The sequence below is a fragment of the Hyperoodon ampullatus genome, assembly GCF_949752795.1.
Source record: "Hyperoodon ampullatus genome assembly, chromosome: 18".
Classification (NCBI taxonomy): domain Eukaryota; kingdom Metazoa; phylum Chordata; class Mammalia; order Artiodactyla; family Ziphiidae; genus Hyperoodon; species Hyperoodon ampullatus.
The window spans coordinates 38,801,777-38,822,043 of record NC_136931.1 but is presented as its reverse complement, the minus strand read 5'-3'; the positions used below and the strand labels follow the sequence as shown (position 1 = coordinate 38,822,043).

The 20,267-nt window shown below is 43.8% G+C and overlaps 1 pseudogene across 1 annotated transcript in view; it reads left to right on the top strand.

Annotated features, from left to right (window-relative positions):
* LOC307066315 (zinc finger protein 541-like) overlaps positions 1-20,267 on the top strand; it is a 32,461-nt pseudogene that overhangs the window by 9,381 nt on the left and 2,813 nt on the right. Inside the window, exons 4-12 of the transcript in view lie at positions 1,265-1,323; positions 1,535-1,694; positions 1,852-2,019; positions 2,912-3,236; positions 15,198-15,261; positions 15,855-15,997; positions 16,403-16,506; positions 17,967-18,042; positions 18,601-18,689. The product of the transcript in view is annotated as a zinc finger protein 541-like (transcript). The remainder of the gene's footprint in view (positions 1-1,264; positions 1,324-1,534; positions 1,695-1,851; positions 2,020-2,911; positions 3,237-15,197; positions 15,262-15,854; positions 15,998-16,402; positions 16,507-17,966; positions 18,043-18,600; positions 18,690-20,267) is intronic.

Genomic DNA, 20,267 nt, shown 5'->3' with positions numbered 1-20,267 from the left:
TGAGGTCCTGGGCGCAGAGAGCTTGGCCACGTCTCTTCGTGATGTTCCGAGGTCCAGCATCCTTCCTGTCACACCACAGCTACCTCCTCCTCTTTTTTTTTTCACAGCTTTAATATTCACGTGCCATCTAATTCGCCATCTTGAAGTGCACCATCCAGTTTGTTTACGAGGTTGTGCACCCATTGCCACTCTTTGCCAAAACACTTTCATCACCGCAAGAAGAAACCCAAAACCCTTGGTTGTCACCCACAATCTCTCCATCCCTCCCAGCCCCTGGCAACCATGCATCTACCTTCTGTCTCCATGGATTTGCCTATTCTGGACACTTCATGTGATTGGAATCATAATGCTGCGTGGCCTTTTGTGTCTTTGGCTTCTTTCACTTCACATGATGTTCTTAGAGTTCCTTTGTGCTGTAGCACGGGTAAGAACTTCACTCCTTTTTATCGCTGGTAAGTTGTTCATTGTATGGATACACCGTATTTTATTTATTCATTCATCCACTGATAGATATGTGGGTTGTTTTCACTTCTTGGCCATTGTGATAACGCTGCTATGAACATTTGTGTACAGATTATTGTTTAGACATATGTTTTCATTTCTCTGGGGAAATACCTAGGAGCGGAATTGCTGGGCTATAGGGTAATTCTATTGTAGGAAGTGCCAGACTTTTCCAAAAAGCTGTGCTGTTTTATATCCCTACCCAGAGTGTATGAGGCCTCCAGTTTCTCTGCATCCTCACCAACACTTGTTATTGTCCAGTTGGTTCTTTTGATTACAGCCACCTTAGTGGGTGGGAAATGATAATCTTATTATGGTTTAATTTGCATTTCCCTGATGGCTAATAATCCTGAGCATCTTTTAATGTGTTTATTGGCCATTTGTATATCCTCTTTGGATAAGTGTCTCTTCAGAGTCTTTGCCCATTTTTAAATTGGGATGTGATTTTATTTTTGAGCTGTGAGAGTTCATTATGTATCACAGATACATAAATCTACATAGCCCCTTATCAGATACATGATTTGCAACTTCTTTCTCTTATTCTGTCTTTTCACTTCTTGATGATGTCCTTTGAAGCACAGAAGTTGTAAGTTTTGCTGAAGTCCAATACGTCTGTCTTTTGTTTGGTTTTGGAGTCATCCAAGAAACCACTGCTTACTCCAGGGTTACCAAGAATTATACCTGTGTTTTCTTCCAAGTCTTATAGTTTTCACTCTTGCATCTCATTTCTGATATGTTGGCTCAGATGTATTTTCATCTTCAGGGTGGAAATATCTACCGGCTCCCCCACCCGATGAAGGAGGAGAACATGGCGGGTGGCTGGTAAGTTCCGAAGCCCCTCGGGAATCCTCTGGTGGCTTTGTTGTGCTGGCCCTGGGTGAGCGAGCTCTGAATGCTTCACTCCTGAAGGGGCGAGCACCAGGTCACAGAGAATCGGGGGCATCATCTCCATTTCTTTAGGGTTCGTCCAAAGCTGTCTGTCAGAGGATCAGTGTTTGGGGACGGAGTCCCATTCTCCCTTTCTTCCCCACAGTAACCAGCACAATGGTGGTCCCACAGACTGGGCAGAGCCAAGGAGCATTTACGTCTGCAAGAATTGCAGCCAGATGTTTTATACCGAGAAAGGGCTGAGCAGCCACATGTGTTTTCACAGCGACCAGTGGCCGTCACCTCGAGGGAAGCAGGAGCCGCAGGTGAAGGGGCTCGAAGCTGCCATTCATCTCAGGATGGAGCCGTTCTCCTGCGGGGAGCCTGGCTGGGGGCCGGGAGTCAGGGCTGTGCTGCTCTGGAGGGGCCCCTTGCTCCCTACGTACTGTGTCTCTTAAAGGGCTGGCTCTTCTCTGTGTGTAGGTGTGTGGCATGGAGTTTTGCAAGCCACCAAGACAGGTGCTGAGGCCGGAGGGGGACAGGCAGAGTTCCCCGGGAGGCAGGAAGTCCTTGGACAACATGACCGCAGCCCCTTTGGTGGTCCCTGTGTCGGTGCCAGTGGCTCCAGCGAACCATCCCCCAGGGAGCAAGGTGGGTGCACTTCCTTCCAGCTGCTTTCCAGCTGCCAGTTGGAGCTGTGAGAAAAGCCCCCAAATCCTGACTCCAGAAGAGCTTGATTTGCATGTTCCTTCATCCATTCAACCTCCAGTGAACTTCCTTTGTGTCTGGCCCTGTGCTGGGCAGGGCTGGGGACACTGCAGCAACCACAACAGGCCTGCCCCCGTCTCCTGGGGCTCCCAGCCCAGTGGAGTAGATAGACCCATCCCCGGATACTGACGACCCAGAACGGGCCGGGCTGGGAGAAGGAGCTGTAGGAGCCCCTGCGGCACCAGAGACCCTTCCTGAGGAAGGGGGTGTTGCAGCTGAGAGCTGGAGGATGAGGAGGGGTAAGATGGGCAGAGAGGAAGGGAGATTGCGTGGAGGTAAGAGAGAGTGTAGCAAGGTCAAGCCGTCGTCTCTTCAGCCTGTGCTGGAAGACCCCACCTGGAGAAGTTCATGCTGGACTCGGAGACGGGGTGCATGGAGCCCACTGTTTGTCTCGCAGGAGCTGCTGTCATTTTGAGGGCAACAGGTTTTCCTTTTGTCATGCTGTTGCATCCATCTGGCCCCCACTCTTTAAGTGCCAGTCACTTTAACAACGGACGTGAGTTTCCAAAATGGTCTGAGTGAAGGCCTCTCCTTGGGAGGTGTGTGTGCCTGAGAAGGCCCCAGCCTCAAACATCGCCCGGCTTAGGGTCTGGAGTCTGGCTCAGGCGTGGTGGCCCTGCCTGGCTTCCTGCGCTGAGGACTCTTTGCACGGCCATGCTGGGTGTGCGTCTGGCTGGTCAGTACAGTTTCCCGCTCTCAGGCCATCTTGAGGTCTGAGCTCTGGGGCTGGTGGCCTCAGGTGACCCCTGTGGTTCTGAAGTCTCTTCTTCTCCAGGGACAGGAGAAGGACGGGGAAGAGAGAGACAGCAAGGAGAGCAGCCAACACAGGAAGCGGAAGAAGCTCCTCCGGCCCAAGGCACTGCTCATCCCTCCTCCGCCCTCCATGTCTGGGCAGCCGGGCCCGGGAGGATGCCGCCATAGCTGCCTGTGCTCGCCCGTGTTCCTGGTCGACCGCCTCCTGAAGGGACTGTCCCAGTGCCCTGCCTACACGCCGCCCCCGATGCTCAGCCCCATCCGGGAGGGCTCTGGGCTGTATTTCAACACTCTGTGTTCCACATCTGCCCGGGCCCGTCCCGACATGCTCATCAGCGCCATGCTTGGTGAGTGAGCTTGATCACCCCATGATAGGACTGCGGGGGGCCAGAACCCCGCCCCCTGTAGAATTTGGTCCAGCCATTCCCTCTGGCCTACGCTTGGGTGTGGTCTGGGGGTCCTGTTGCTGTTCAGAACTATCCCAGGACCATCTGGGACCAGCAGCCTTCTAGGTGCTTATAATTTTGTAGCCAGAAAGAAAATTGACGCAATTTAGCCTAACCACCCTTCTGCCTGCCCTTTCGAGTAATTGTTTAAACAGCTTTATTGAGATATAATTCACATGCCATATGAATCACCCATTTAAAGTGTACAGTGATTTTTTAGTGTATTCTTAGGATTGTACACCCATCCCACAATCTAATTCTAGAGCATTTTCATCACCCCAGATGATTATATCCACGAGCGGTTACACACAGGCCCTGTAGCCCCCAGCTCCTCTGCCCTGGGCAACCACCAGTCTACCAACCTACTTTTTCTATGGGTCTCCCTGTTCTGGACATTTCATATAATTGGGATCGTACAATATGTGACATTCTGTGTCTAGTTTGTTCACTTAGAATAATGTTGTCAAGGTTCATCCATGTTATACTATGCATCAGTGCTTCATTTCTTTTTATGGATGAATGATACTCCATTCTCTGGAGAGACAACATTTTATTTATCCATTCATCAGTTGAGGGGCATTTGGGTTGTTTTCGTCCTTTGGCTATTGCAAATAGTGCTGTTAAGAACATTTATGTATAAGTTGTTTTTGGACATAAGTCCTGATTTGTCTTGGGTATACAGCTCAGAGTGGAATTGCTGGGTCAAAGGGTAACTATGTCTAACCGTTTAAGGAACTGCCGGACTGTTTTCCAAAATGGCCGGGTCATTTTAAATTTCCAGCAGCATTGTATGAAAGTTCCCGTTTCTCCACATCCTTGCTAACACTTCTTATCTGTCTTTTTCATTAGAACCATCCTAGTGGGTGTAAAGTGGTAGCTCATTGTGGGGTGTTTGTTTGTTTGTTTGCTTGTTTGTTTTGCGGTACGTGGGCCTCTCAGTGTTTGTGGCCTCGCCCGTTGTGGAGCACAGGCTCCGGATGCGCAGGCTCAGCGACCACGGCTCTCGGGCCCAGCCGCACCGCAGCAAGCGGGATCCTCCCGGACCGGGGCACGAACCTGCGTCCCCTGCATCGGCAGGCGGACTCTCAACCACTGCGCCACCAGGGAAGCCCTGTCTTGGTACCTTTGTGGAAAATCAGTTGACCGTAAATGATTTGAGATTTTTCTTCTTTTTTAATACAGGCATTTTACAGCTATAGATTTCCTTCTGAACATTGCTTTAGCTACATTTTGTAAGTTTTAGTATGTTGTGTTTTTATATTCATTCAGCTAAAGTATTTTCTAATTTATCATTTCACTTCTTGTTTAATACACTCACTATTAAAGAGTGTGTTGCTTAATTTTCACATATTTGTGAATTTTCCAAATTGCTGCCTTTTATTGATTTGTAATCTAATTCTCTTGTGGTCAGAGAACATACTTTGTTTCTTTTTCAATTTAATTTATTTAATTTTTTTTTTATTTGTTTGGCTGTGCTGTATGGTTTGCAGGATCTTAGTTCCCTCAACAGGGATCGAACCCATCCCCCCTGCAGCAGAAGCGTTGAGTCCTAATGACTGGACTGCCAGGGAATTCCCTTAAATTTATTTTAAAATTTAAAATTTATTGAGGCATGTTATATGGGCTAGAATCTGGTCTGTCTTGAAGAATGTTCCATGTGAATTTGAGAAGAATGTATTCTACTGATGTTTGGTGGAATGCTGTATTTTGTCTGTTTTGTCTAGTTAGTTTCAATTTCCTTGTTGATCTTCTGCCTAGCTGCCCTATCCACTGTTGAAAGTATTGAAATCTCCAACTATTATTTTTTAATGGTTTATTTCATCCTTCTGTTCTGTCGTTTGTTGCTTGGTGTATTTTGGGGTTCTGTTTTTAGGTGTGTATATGTTTGTAATTGTCACATCTTCCTCACGGCTTGACCTTTTACCATTATGATGTGATTGTGACTTCATTTGTCATTACTACACTAATTTTATCATTATCTCTAGTAATACTTTTTTGTTTTAAAGTCTAATGTGCCTGACATTAGTATAGTCATTCCATTCTCTTCTTTGGTTGTTGTTTTCTTGGTATATATTTTTCTCTTCTTTTACTTTCAGCCTATTTGTGTCTTTGAAAATAAAGCATGTTACCTCTAGACACCATTAGTTGGATCATGTGTTTTTTTATCCAGTCTTAGAAACTCTGCCTTTTGGCTTGGTTTGTTTAATCCATTCTTGTTTACTGTTATATTGATATGGTTGGATTTACATCTGCCATTTTGCTTTCTATTTTCTATATGTTACATGTCTTTTTCTCCCTCTGTTCCTCCTTTCCTGCTTTCTTTTGTATTAAGAGAGTATTTTCTAGTGTAACATTTTAATTCTGTTAATTTTTCACTTTTTCTTAGCCATTTCTTAGTGGTTGCTCTAGGACTTAAAATATATGTCTTATCAGAATCTGTTAGGATGTGTAATAACTCACGAACAATGAAATTTAGAAACACTGCTCCTATCTAGCTCTCTTCCTTGTAACTCTTTTGCTATTATATGTGAGAGACCCAGTAATACCTTACCGGTCATGTTTATTGCTTTATATACTTTTATTTCGTGTAAAAACACTGAGAGAATAAAGGAAAGCAAGCATGATTTATAGAGGTTGTTATATTAACCTTCTTATTTACCATTTCTGATCTCTTCATTTATTCTTGTGGATTTGAGTTACTGTCTGAGGTGATATTCCTTTACTCCAATGCAGCTGTGCTCCTTGTGCAGTTACTGTCACATATATTATATTTCTATATGTTAGAGGCCCACAATACATATTGTTTTATGCAGTTATTTTTTAAGGCACTTAAGAAAAGAAAAGAAATATGTAATCATACTGATTTTTATAGTTACCCATATTTACTAGCGCTTCGCTGTTTTTTTTTTTTTTTTGGTTTCGATTCAAGTTACCATCTGATGTCATTTGCTTTCAATCTGAAGGACTTTCTTTACTATTTATTTTTATTAGGGATATATAATTCACATACCATACAATTCATCCCTTTAAAGTATAGAATTCAATGGTTTTTAGTATATTCACAGAGCTGAGCAACCATCACTACCATCAGTTTTCAGAAATTTTCATCATCCCCAAAAGAAGCCCTGTACTTATTAGCAGTCCCTCCTTTCCATCCTCCCCATCCCCAGCCATGGGTAACGACTAATCTACTTTGTCTCTATTGATGTGGCTATTCTGCATATTTCCTATGAGTGGAATCATACAGTATGTGGTCCTTTATGAATGCCTTCTTTTAGTTAGCATGATGTTTTTAGGTTTCATCCACGTTGCACTATGTATCAGTACTTTGTTGCATTTTGCGGGCTGAATAATATTTCACCTTTAATATTTCTTGTAAGACAGGTCTGCCAGCAACAGGTATTCTCAGTTTGTATTTATCTGGGAATGTCTTTATTTTACCTTCATTTTTGCAAGATAATTTGCTGAGTAAAAGATACTTGGTTGACACTCTTTTACTTTCAGTGATTTGAATATATTATCCCATTGCCTTGTAACCTACATCGTTTCTGTTAAGAAGTTAGCTGTTAATTTTACTGTAGTGCCCTTGTATGTAACAAATTGTTTTTCCCTTTTTGCTTTCAAGATCTTATCTTTATTTTTGCTTTCCACATTTTGCCTATGTTATGTCTGGATGTAGATCTCTTTGTGTTAATCTTTCTTGGAGTTTATAGAGTTTGCTGGATATACATATTATTTTTCATCAACGTTGGGAAATTTTCAGCCATTAATACTTTAAATATTCTGCCCCTTTCTCCCCTCTTTCTGGTACTCCCACTACATATATATTGTTGCATTTAATGACATCTCACATTTCTCTGAGGCTCTCTTCACTTTCCTACATTTTTTTTCTCTCTGTTCTTCAGATTTCATAGTCTCCATTGTTCTATCTTCAGGTTTGCTGATCGTTTCTTCTGCCAGCTCATATCTACTGTTGAGCCTTATTTTGGTTATTGTACTTTTTTAACCGCTGAATTATTTTCATTTGGTTCTTCTTTTTTTTCTTTTTTGACTACATCGCACAGCATGCAGGATCTTAGTTCCTCGACTAGGGATCAAACCCATTCCCTCTGCAGTGGAGGCACGGAGTCTTAACCCCTGGACCGCCAGGGAAGTCCACATTTGTTTCTTTTTAAAAAAATAATTTCCATCTCTTGATGGCATTTTCTCTTTGATGAGAAATTTTTATTTTATCTTACTTTAATTCTTTAAGCATGGGAGCCAGGGAAAGAAGAAGCCCCCATCTCCTTGGCTGCACCTACCTGGGTAGAGCTTCCGTTTCAAAGAGCTGGGGGCTAGGTGGGTAAGGGAGTGGGCCATGGCTCCAGTGCCACACACTCTCACTGTTCTTCCCAAGATTTAGTAGATTTTCTTGAATGAGTATTTCTTAAAATGCTGTATGCCTTTAGGACAACTTGCAGAGACTTTGGCTTACTGTTCTTTTTTTTTTTTTTTGAATGATTTCTATCAGTAAATTTGTTGTTTTGCCGAGTTCCTTACTCTACTTTTTCAGAAGTCTTATCCCTCTTCCATGCAATCTTTTTTTTATGCAGATATTTTAACAGCTTTATTGAGATATAACTAGCATACAAGAAACTGCACATCTATAAAGTATAGTATTTTTTTTTCTTTATAACAAATTTAATCAGTTATACATATACATATGTTCCCATATCCCCTCCCTTTTGCGTCTCCCTCCCACCCTCCCTATCCCACCCCTCCAGGCGGTCACAAAGCACCGAGCTGATCTCCCTGTGCTATGCGGCTGCTTCCCACTAGCTATCTACCTTACGTTTGGTAGTGTATATATGTCCATGCCGCTCTTTCACTTTGTCACAGCTTACCCTTCCCCCTCCCCATATCCTCAAGTCCATTCTCTAGTAGGTCTGTGTTTTTATTCCTGTCTTACCCCTATGTTCTTCATGACATTTTTTTTTCTTAAATTCCATATATATGTGTCAGCATACAGTATTTGTCTTTCTCTTTCTGACTTACTTGACTCTGTATGACAGACTCTAGGTCCATCCACCTTATTACAAATAGCTCAATTTCATTTCTTTTTATGGCTGAGTAATATTCCATTGTATATATGTGCCACATCTTCTTTACCCATTCATCCGATGATGGACACTTAGGTTGTTTCCATCTCCGGGCTATTGTAAATAGGGCTGCTATGAACATTTTGGTACATGTCTCTTTTTGAATTATGGTTTTCTCAGGGTATGTGCCCAGTAGTGGGATTGCTGGGTCATATGGTAGTTCTATTTGTAGTTTTTTAAGGAACCTCCATACCGTTCTCCATAGTGGCTGTACCAATTCACATTCCCACCAGCAGTGCAAGAGTGTTCCCTTTTTTCCCCACCCTCTCCAGCATTTATTGTTTCTAGATTTTTTGATGATGGCCATTCTGACTGGTGTGAGATGATATCTCATTGTAGTTTTGTTTTTTGTTTTTGTTTTTTGCGGTACGCGGGCCTCTCACTGTTGTGGCCTCTCCCGCTGCCGAGCACAGGCTCCGGACGCGCAGGCCCAGCGGCCATGGCTCACGGGCCCAGCCGCTCCGCGGCATGCGGGATCTTCCCGGAGCGGGGCACGAACCCGTGTCCCCTGCATCGGCAGGCGGGCTCTCAACCACTGCGCCACCAGGGAAGCCCTCTCATTGTAGTTTTGATTTGCATTTCTCTAATGAGTAAAGATGTTGAGCATCCTTTCATGTGTTTGTTGGCAGTCTGTATATCTTCTGTGGAGAAATGTCTATTTAGGTCTTCTGCCCATTTTTGGATTGGGTTGTTTGTTTTCTTGTTATTGAGCTGCATGAGCTGCTTATAAATTTTGGAGATTAATCCTTTGTCAGTTGCTTCATTTGCAAACATTTTCTCCCATTCTGAGGGTTGTCGTTTGGTCTTGTTTATGGTTTCCTTTGCTGTGCAAAAGCTTTGAAGTTTCATTAGGTCCCATGTGTTTATTTTTGTCTTTATTTCCATTTCTCTAGGAGGTGGGTCCAAAAGGATCTTGCTGTGATTTATGTCATAGAGTGTTCTGCCTATGTTTTCCTCTAAGAGTTTGATAGTGTCTGGCCTTACATTTAGCTCTTTAATCCATTTTGAGCTTATTTTTGTGTATGGTGTTAGGGAGTGATCTAATCTCATACTTCTACATGTCCCTGTCCAGTTTTCCCAGCACCACTTATTGAAGAGACTGTCCTTTCTCCACTGTACATTCCTGCCTCCTTTATCAAAGATAAGGTGACCATATGTGCGTGGGTTTATCTCTGGGCTTTCTATCCTGTTCCATTGATCTATCTTTCTGTTTTTGTGCCAGTACCATACTGTCTTGATTACTGTAGCTTTGTAGTATAGTCTGAAGTCAGGGAGCCTGATTCCTCCAGCTCCATTTTTCGTTCTCAAGATTGCTTTGGCTGTTCGGGGTCTTTTGTGTTTCCATACAAATTGTGAAATTTCTTGTTCTAGTCCTGTGAAAAATGCCAGTGGTAGTTTGATAGGGATTGCATTGAATCTGTAGATTGCTTTGGGTAGTAGAGTCATTTTCACAATGTTGATTCTTCCAATCCAAGAACATGGTACATCTCTCCATCTATTTGTATCATCTTTAATTTCTTTCATCAGTGTCTTATAATTTTCTGCATACAGGTCTTTTGTCTCCTTAGGTAGGTTTATTCCTAGATATTTTATTCTTTTTGTTGCAATGGTAAGTGGGAGTGTTTCCTTGATTTCACTTTCAGATTTTTCATCATTAGTATATAGGAATGCCAGAGATTTCTGTGCATTAATTTTGTATCCTGCAACTTTACCAAATTCATTGATTAGCTCTAGTAGTTTTCTCATAACATCTTTAGGATTCTCTATGTATAGTATCATGTCATCTGCAAACAGTGACAGCTTTACTTCTTCTTTTCCGATTTGGATTCCTTTTATTTCCTTTTCTTCTCTGATTGCTGTGGCTAAAACTTCCAAAACTGTGTTGAATAAGAGTGGTGAGAGTGGGCAACCTTGTCTTGTTCCTGATCTTAGTGGAAATGGTTTCAGTTTTTCACCATTGAGGACGATGTTGGCTGTGGGTTTGTCATATATGGCCTTTATTATGTTGAGGAAAGTTCCCTCTATGCCTACTTTCTGCAGGGTTTTTATCATAAATGGGTGTTGAATTTTGTCAAAAGCTTTCTCTGCATCTATTGAGATGATCATATGGTTTTTCTCCTTCAATTTTTAATATGGTGTATCACGTTGATTGATTTGCGTATATTGAAGAATCCTTGCATTCCTGGAATAAACCCCACTTGATCATGGTGTATGATCCTTTTAATGTGCTGTTGGATTCTGTTTGCTAGTATTTTGTTGAGGATTTTTGCATCTATGTTCATCAGTGATATTGGCCTGTAGTTTTCTTTCTTTGTGACATCTTTGTCTGGTTTTGGTATCAAGGTGATGGTGGCCTCGTAGAATGAGTTTGGGAGTGTTCCTCCCTCTGCTATATTTTGGAAGAGTTTGAGGAGGATAGGTGTTAGCTCTTCTCTAAATGTTTGATAGAATTCGCCTGTGAAGCCATCTGGTCCTGGGCTTTTGTTTGTTGGAAGATTTTTTATCACAGTTTCAATTTCAGTGCTTGTGATTGGTGTGTTCATATTTTCTATTTCTTCCTGATTCAGTCTTGGCAGGTTGTGCATTTCTAAGAATTTGTCCATTTCTTCCAGGTTGTCCATTTTATTGGCATAGAGTTGCTTATAGTAATCTCTCATGATCTTTTGTATTTCTGCAGTGTCAGTTGTTACTTCTCCTTTTTCATTTCTAATTCTATTGATTTGAGTCTTCTCCCTTTTTTTCTTGATGAGTCTGGCTAATGGTTTATCAATTTTGTTTATCTTCTCAAAGAACCAGCTTTTAGTTTTATTGATCTTTGCTATTGTTTCCTTCATTTCTTTTTCATTTATTTCTGATCTGATTTTTATGATTTCTTTCCTTCTGCTAACTTTGGGATGTTTTTGTTCTTCTTTCTCTAATTGCTTTAGGTGCAAGGTTAGGTTGTTTCTTCGAGATGTTTCCTGTTTCTTAAGGTGGGATTGTATTGCTATAAACTTCCCTCTTAGAACTGCTTTTGCTGCATCCCATAGGTTTTGGGTCGTCGTGTCTCCATTGTCATTTGTTTCTAGGTATTTTTTAATTTCCTCTTTGATTTCTTCAGTGATCACTTCGTTATTAAGTAGTGTATTGTTTAGCCTCCATGTGTTTGTATTTTTTACAGCTCTTTTCCTGTAATTGACATCTAGTCTCATAGCATTGTGGTCGAAAAGATACTTGATACAATTTCAATTTTCTTAAATTTACCAAGGCTTGATTTGTGACCCAAGATATGATCTATCCTGGAGAATGTTCCATGAGCACTTGAGAAAAATGTGTATTCTGTTGTTTTTGGATGGAATGTCCTATAAATATCAATTAAGTCCATCTTGTTTACTGTATCATTTAAAGCTTGTGTTTCCTTATTTATTTTCATTTTGGATGATCTGTCCATTGGTGAAAGTGGAGTGTTAAAGTCCCCTACTATGATTGTGTTACTGTCGATTTCTCCTTTTATGGCTGTTAGTATTTGCCTTATGTATTGAGGTGCTCCTATGTTGGGTGCATAAATATTTACAATTGTTATATCTTCTTCTTGGATCGATCCCTTGATCATTATGTAGTGTCCTTCTTTGTCTCTTCTAATAGTCTTTATTTTAAAGTCTATTTTGTCTGATATGAGAATTGCTACTCCAGCTTTCTTTTGGTTTCCATTTGCATGGAATATCTTTTTCCATCCCCTTACTTTCAGTCTGTGTGTGTCTCTAGGTCTGAAGTGGGTCTCTTGTAGACAGCATATATATGGGTCTTGTTTTTGTATCCATTCAGCCAATCTGTGTCTTTTGGTGGGAGCATTTAGTCCATTTACAATTAAGGTAATTATTGATATGTATGCTCCTATTGCCATTTTCTTAATTGTTTTGGGTTCGTTATTGTAGGTCTTTTCCTTCTGTTGTGTTTCTTGCCTAGAGAAGTTCCTTTAGCATTTGTTGTAAAGCTGGTTTGGTGGTGCTGAACTCTCTCAGCTTTTGCTTGTCTGTAAACGTTTTAATTTCTCCATCAAATCTGAATGAGATCCTTGTTGGGTAGAGTAATCTTGGTTGCAGGTTTTTCTCCTTCATCACTTTCATTATGTCCTGCCACTCCCTTCTGGCTTGTAGAGTTTCTGCTGAGAGATCAGCTGTTATCCTGATGGGGGTTCCCTTGTGTGTTATTTGTTGTTTTTGCCTTGCTGCTTTTCATATGATTTCTTTGTGTTTAATTTTTGACAGTTTGATTAATATGTGTCTTGGCGTATTTCTCCTTGGATTTATTCTGTATGGGACTCTCTGTGCCTCCTGGACTTGATTAACTATTTCCTTTCCCATATTAGGGAAGTTTTCAACTATAATCTCTTCAAATATTTTCTCAGTCCCTTTCTTTTTCTTTTCTTCTTCTGGAACCCCTATAATTCGAATGTTGGTGCGTTTCATGTTGTCCCAGAGGTCTCTGAGACTGTCCTCTGTTCTTTTCATTCTTTTTTCTTTATTTTGCTCTGCAGCAGTTATTTCCACTATTTTATCTTCCACCTCACTTATCCGTTCTTCTGCCTCAGTTATTCTGCTATTGATCCCATCTAGAGTATTTTTCATTTCATTTATTGTGTTTTTAATCGATGCTTGATTCATCTTTAGTTCTTCTAGGTCCTTGTTAACTGTTTCTTGCATATTGTCTATTCTATTTCCAAGATTTTGGATCTTAGAAATAGAATCTTGGATCATCTTTACCATCATTATTCTGAATTCTTTTTCAGGTAGACTGCCTATTACCTCTTCATTTGTTAGGTCTGGTGGGTTTTTATCTTGCTCCTTCTCCTGCTGTGTGTTTTTCTGTCTTCTCATTTTGCTTATGTTACTGTGTTTGGGGTCTCCTTTTTGCAGGCTGCAGATTCGTAGTTCCCGTTGTTTTTGGTGTCTGTCCCCAGTGGCTAAGGTTGGTTTAGTGGGTTGTGTAGGCTTCCTGGTGGAGGGGACTAGTGCCTGTATTCTGGTGGATGAGGCTGGATCTTGTCTTTCTGGTGGGCAGGTCCACGTCTGGTGGTGTGTTTTGGGGTGTCTGTGGACTTTTTATGATTCTAGGCCACCTCTCTGCTAATGGGTGGCGTTGTGTTCCTGTCTTGCTAGTTGTTTGGCATAGGGTGTCCAGCACTGTAGCTTGCTGGTCGTTGAGTGAAGCTGGGTGCTGGTGTTGAGATGGAGATCTCTGGAAGATTTTCGCCGTTTGATATTATGTGGAGCTGGGAGGTCTCTTGTGGACCAGTGTCCTGAAGTTGGCTCTCCCACCTCAGAGGCACAGCACTGACTCCTGGCTCCTCAATTTGGGATGATTTGTTGTCTATTCATGTATTCCACAGATGCAGGGTACATCAAGTTGATTGTGGAGCTTTAATCCGCTGCTTCTGAGGCTGCTGGGAGAGGTTTCCCTTTCTCTTCTTTGTTCTCACAGCTCCTGGGTCTCAGCTTTGGATTTGGCCCCGCCTCTGCGTGTAGGTCGCCGGAGGGCGTCTGTTCTTCGCTCAGACAGGACAGGGTTAAAGGAGCAGCCTCTTCGGGGACTCTGGCTCACTGAGGCCGGGCGGGAGGGAGGGGCACGGAGTGCGGGGCGAGCCTTTTGGGAGGTCTGGGGTCTTCTGCCAGCGTTCAGTAGGTGTTCTGTAGGAGTTGTTCCACGTGTAGCTGTATTTCTGGTGTATCTGTGGGGAGGAAGGTGATCTCCGCGTCTTACTCTTCGGCCATCCTACCCGGAAGTTCATAGATTCCTTTTCTATTCCATGCAATCTTTTTATTTTATTTTATTGTGATGTGAACAGTTGATCTGTGATCTGTTCTTTTAACAAAGATTTAAGTGTGCATTACAGTATTGTTGACTATAGGTACAATGTTATACAGCAGATTTCTAGAGCTTGATTAATTGAAACTTTATGCCCATTGATTAGTAACCTCCCATTTCCCACTCCCCCAACCCCTGGTAACCCCTATTCCACTCTTTGATTCTATCAATATGAATCCAACTCCTTTAGGTACGTTATATAAGTGGAGTCATGCAGTATTTCTCTTTCTGTGACTGGCTTATGTCACTTAGTATAATGTCCTCAATGGTCATCCAAGTTGTTGCATATTGCAGAATTTCCTTTTAAGGCTAAATGGTATTTCATTGTATGTTTATGTCACATTTCCTTTATGTGCTCATCTGTCAGTGGACATTTAGGTTGTTTCCACATCTTGGCTATTATGAATGGTGCTGGAGTGAACATGGGAGTTCAGATATCTTTTTGAGGCCTTGAGTGCAGTTCTTTTGGATGAATACCCAGAAGTGGGTTTGCTGCATGATATGGTAGTTCTACTTTTAACTTTTGAGGAAACTCCATACCATGCAATCTTTTTTTTCTAATTTTCAATTTTACATTGGATTAGAGTTGATTTACAATGTGTTAGTTTCAGGTATACAGCAAAGTGATTTTGTTATACATATTCACATATCTATTCTTTTTTAGATTCTTTTCCCATATAGGTTATTACAGAGCATTGAGTATAGTTCCCTGTGCTATACAGTAGGTCCTTGTTGATGATCTATTTTATATACAGTAGTGTGTGTATACCATGCAATCTTGAAGAGCCTGCTTTTAGCTGCTCTAGAAAGGCAGGCAGAAAGGGCCTCATGGGTCAGTTGTAGCCAGTCTTCTTGAGGCTCTTCTTTGGGTGTTTTCCAGATCACATGGACGGCTCTTTTGGCATCAGTGTGGTGAAGGACAACAGCAAGATCAGCACTGAACCGTGAGTTGGAACAGACTTAGAACCTGAGAGTCCTTGCAATGTGGGGATGCTTTTACCCTCCTTGCATTCCAGTGTCGGTTTTTCCCAAGGGAGCCTTCATCACGGGAAAGTCAGGTCTAGATCCAGAGCCTCCCTAGGAGAGAAGTGGTGGATTTTTCCAGGCGTTTCCCCAATATTCCTTCTGTCCAGACATACCATAGTTGGATCTCTGGGGACAGAATGCCCAGCACCCTGGGGTTCTATATAGAATTGGTGACGGCGCAGTGAGATACTGTTTTGTAGCTTGCATGTTACCTTGGATACAGAAGAATGCCAGGTATCAGCACATACCTCCCCTGTCCTAGACCCCAAACGCCTGAAGCCAGAAATCTGGCGATAAAGCCAATTGGAGGAAGGAAGGAAGTATCCCTCAAGAGGTCTCTGGAATACCTGCGCGTGTCTACTGGGCTGATGAGCACTCCCTGTGTCTGAGAGATGGCCAAAAGGTGGGTTCCACAGCCCTGCTGAGCAGGGCTCACCGCACATCTCTCTTGTATTTCCCATCTTGGTCACACACATATGTCTTTATGTCCGTGTGTGTGGCCTCATTTCAGACACATCAACATAGGAAGCCAGTTTCAGGCTGAGATCCCAGAGCTCCGGGACAGATCACTGGCTGGAAGTGACGAGCATGTAGCTACTCTGGTCTGGAAGCCATGGGGAGATGTGATGACCAACCCGAAAACACAGGATAGAGGTGGCTGAGACTTTGGGGCCAGGTTCCCGAGGGCCCTTCTCCATCCCCAAGGGGTTTCTCCTCCCAGTTCTCACCTTGACCAAGAAGCAGTGATCCCCAGGCGGGGGTGGGGTGGGCAGAGCTGGCCTTCAGCGCAGGACTGCTTTGCTGTGCTGCAGTCCCTTGCCCCACCTCTCCTCTCACCCAGTAGCTGGGCAGGCCATCCAGAGCAGGTGCCAGGAGCAGGGTTTCTGCCCATCCTCCTTGTCCCTCCCTTCCCTCAGCCTGCTTTTAGCAGAGAGATGGTGGAGATGGTGACAGGAGCCTCCCGCCCCATCTGTGCTGTTGGGGAGGTTTCCTCTCTGGCACTTGCTGACCCTCTGTGTCTCCTCTCCTTCCCGCTGCCGTGCTGCCTGCTGGAAACAGTGACCGAGCTCTGCAACGTGGCCTGCTCCAGCGTGATGCCGGGCGGGGGCACCAACCTGGAGCTCGCTCTGCACTGTCTGCATGAAGCCCAGGGCAACATCCAGGTGCGGTGCAGGCGAGGGTGGGCTCAGAGGAGCTGTGGGAAGCTCCCTGCTCTCTTAAGGCCAGGGGCTCTAGGCGCAAGACACGTGCCTTCTACTTGGGGCTTTGCAGCTCACGAGAACCAAAGCCTGGCCACCCACCCTTCTCCCTGGTCGCTTTGGGACTGGTGGTGTCCTTTTGAACGTAGGGGAAATGCACACATACGGGCTCAATCAGTTATTTATCTGGGGTGACAGCAGAGCACCAGGGTTCCTCCAGCGTTACCTCATCTCAGCGCGGCACTGGGGAGGCGGTGCCTAGCAGAACCAACTCAGGGCCTGCATTAATCTGGTTTATTTACTGAACATTAACTTTTTGATTAAAAATGGTGTATAAAAACCTCTGATGCAACAGAAATGCCTCTGCCTTCTCCAAGGACCCTCCTCACAATCCTGAAGTTTAGAAAATGAAGAAGTCCAACTGTGTGCAGTGGGGGAGGAAGTCACGTCACCCGAGTTGGAGACCCAAGAGTCAGGGCTACATGGTGCTTTTTCTCAAGCTGAGAGGCAGTGGCTGGCACGTGGTGGGTGCTCAGCAGAGTAATCAGCACACATTTACTGGGTCCTCCTGATACCTGGTGATGTCATGGTATCAGGCTGGGGCCAGCTCAGGGGCCCATTCTTGGTTTAATGCTCTGCTGCCACCATCTTGAAATTCTTAATAGTTTCTGAGCACAGGGCCCCGTGTTTCCATTTTGCGCTGGGTCCTGCAAACTGCATAGCTAGTCCTGACCGGGGTTAGGACTGTTGAGAAAGACAAATGCCCTCTCTTTGCAGGGCTTACATTTTAGGAGAGTGAGCACATGAAATACATTTTTTAAAAGTGATAGATAATGATTAGTGCTGGGCTTCTCTGGTGGCGCAGTGGTTGAGAGTCTGCCTGCCGATGCAGGGGACACGGGTTCGTGCCCCGGTCCGGGAAGATCCCACATGCTGCGGAGCGGCTGGGCCCGTGAGCCATGGCCGCTGAGCCTGTGTGTCCAGAGCCTGTGCTCTGCAACGGGAGAGGCCACAACAGTGAGAGGCCTGCGTACTGCAAAAAAAAAAACAAAAAATGATTAGTGCTATGAGGAACATAACATGGGGTAGGGCGGGGGCAGTGCCACTCCAAATGCTGCTCCCTGAAGAAATAAGGAGCTTGTGCCAGAATAAGTCCACACACTGTTTCGTCATCAAGTAAATCTTGCTATGAAAAAGGTAACGTCAGCTGCACTCACCAGTCTGCTTAGTGCTGTAGGCAGTGTGTCCCAAGTGGTTCACAGCTGGTGGCCAGTCCACAGACCGACCACACTTTGAGTCGCCCTGGGGTAGGGGTAGCTTTAGGGAGGGCTGCACATATTTTCTGAACGAATGAAAGAATGAAGACGGGCCTCTACCTCACCTTCCCTCTCTCAGAGAGTTGCCCACCACTCCTCTCGTTCCAGGTTGCCCTGGAGACCCTCTTACTGAGAGGACCCCAGAAGCCACGGACTCACCCTCTCGCCAACTATCACTACACAGGTAACGAGCGTGGCTGCCCACGTGGTTTTAGCCTGGCTGAGGCCCCTGCGAGCCAGTCAGTTTCCATGGCAAGCTCTGCACGTGCCTCCCGGAGTTCTCTTGGGGCCTGCACCTGCCCTCCCAGAAGGGCCCGTCGTCTCTGGGGGACTCAGTGGGTGCTGTTCTCTAGTTGGACCCAACCTTCCCCTTTCCACTGGTTCCCTCGTGGGCTCTTCGTGGCCAGAAGGGGGGTGCCAGGTTGGGTTGGGCTCACGTTCCACAGTTGAGCACTCCAGCCTTGGAGTCAGGCAACCAGGGGCCCACGCCTGCCCTTGGCAAGTCTCTTAACCAGAGGAAGCCTCAAGTTGCTGCACCTGTCAAGTGGGGATGGTAAGAGCCCCTACCTGCTAAGGTTTTTGTGAGGATTGTGTGAGATAAAGCAAGTAAGGGGCTTAGCAGAAATCTTGGCATATAATGGGCGCTCGGTGGCCTAAAAAAAGAGGGGAGTCTGCACTTCAGCCGTGGCTGTGTTCCCAGAAGGAGAAACATTCTTCCTCCTCTTGGCTGTTTCTCCAATAGGTTCGGACATCTGGACCTCCGTGGAGAAGAGGCTCTTTAAGAAGGCGTTCTGTGCCTACAAGAAGGACTTCTACTTGATACACAAGATGGTAAGGCGAACATGGCAGGCTGGTGTAGACAAGGCTCCTTCACACGGCCGAGGCGCTAGAACTGCAGGGCCTGTCAGGGGCGATATTCTGCTCATGCTGTGAACAGTTGACAACTGAAATGCCATTGCTTTGAACAACCCCAAACGGTACAGAAATGAATCCCATGTTCAAAATAAAGCCCTCCAGGCCCCTCCCCACAATCCTACTTCTGATTGATAACCTGACAGGTATTGACTGCCCATACGGATTTTACACACCTATATGCACTTTCTCAAAGAAGGATGACATCATATACTTGATATCCTGCTGATTATTTTGCTCTTTTTGTAACTTGATGTACGCAAAATTGCACATAATCAAAGTGTAAGATTTAATGTTTTTGACATATTTATACACTTGTAAGACCACCACCATGATCAAGATGATGAAAATATCTGTCACCCCCCAAAGTTCCCTCCTGCCCCTTTGCAACCCTTCCTTCCTGCCACCCGGGTCCCTAGTCAAGTCTTGTCTACTTTCTGTCACTCTAAATTAGTTTGCATTTTCTAGAGGTTTCTATAAATGGAATAATCATACAGCATGTGATCTGCTTTGTCTGGCTTCTTACACTCAACCTAATGATTTTGAGATTCATCCATGTTGTCGTGTGTACCCATAGTTCATCCCTTTATTGTTGAGGAGTATACCACAGTGTGGACCGACCACCATTCATTTAATCATCCACCTGTTGGCGGTTTCCAGTTACTGATGACTACAGATAAAGCTGCTCTGAACATTCACATACAAGTCTTTGTACGGACATGTACTGGGTTCTTTTTTTTTTTGCAGAGATGGGGGTGGGATTATAAATACCTAGGAGGGGAATGAGGGTAACTTATAATAGATGTATGTTTAACTTTTTAAGAAACTGCCAAACTGTTTTCCAAAGTGGCTATACCACTTCCCATTCCCACCAGCAGGTTATGAAAGGTCCAGTTGCTCCACACCCTCGTCGACACTTGGTATGCTAAGTCTCTTTAATGTTAGCCATTCTAATGAGTGTACAGTAGCATCTGACTCCATTTTCCTAATGACTAATGATGCTGAGCATCTTTGTGTTTTTTTGCTCTATGTGCACCTTCTTTGGTGAGCTGTCTGTTCATATCTTTTGCCTCTGATTTTATTGGAGTGTCTGTGTTTTTATTGAGCTGTAGGAATTCTTATTTTGTTCTGAACACCAGTCCTTTATCCAGATATATGCTTTGGAAATATTTTCTCCCAATATGCAATTTGTCAGTCTCCTAACAGTGTCTTTCGAAGAAAAGTTTTTAATTTTGCTTAAGCCTAACTTACTAGTTTCTCTTTTATAGACTGTGCTTTTCGTGTTGTATCTAAGAAATCTTTGCCTAACCCAAAGTCACAAAGATTTTCCCCTATGTTTTCTTCTGGAGGTTTTCTAGTTTTAGGTTTTATTTCTAGATTTATGATCCATTGTAAGTTTATTTTTTTATGGGGTGCGAGGTGAGTTCATTTTTTGCATATGGATATTTATTGTTCCAATGCCTTTTGTTGGAAAGACCATACTTTCTCCACTCAGTT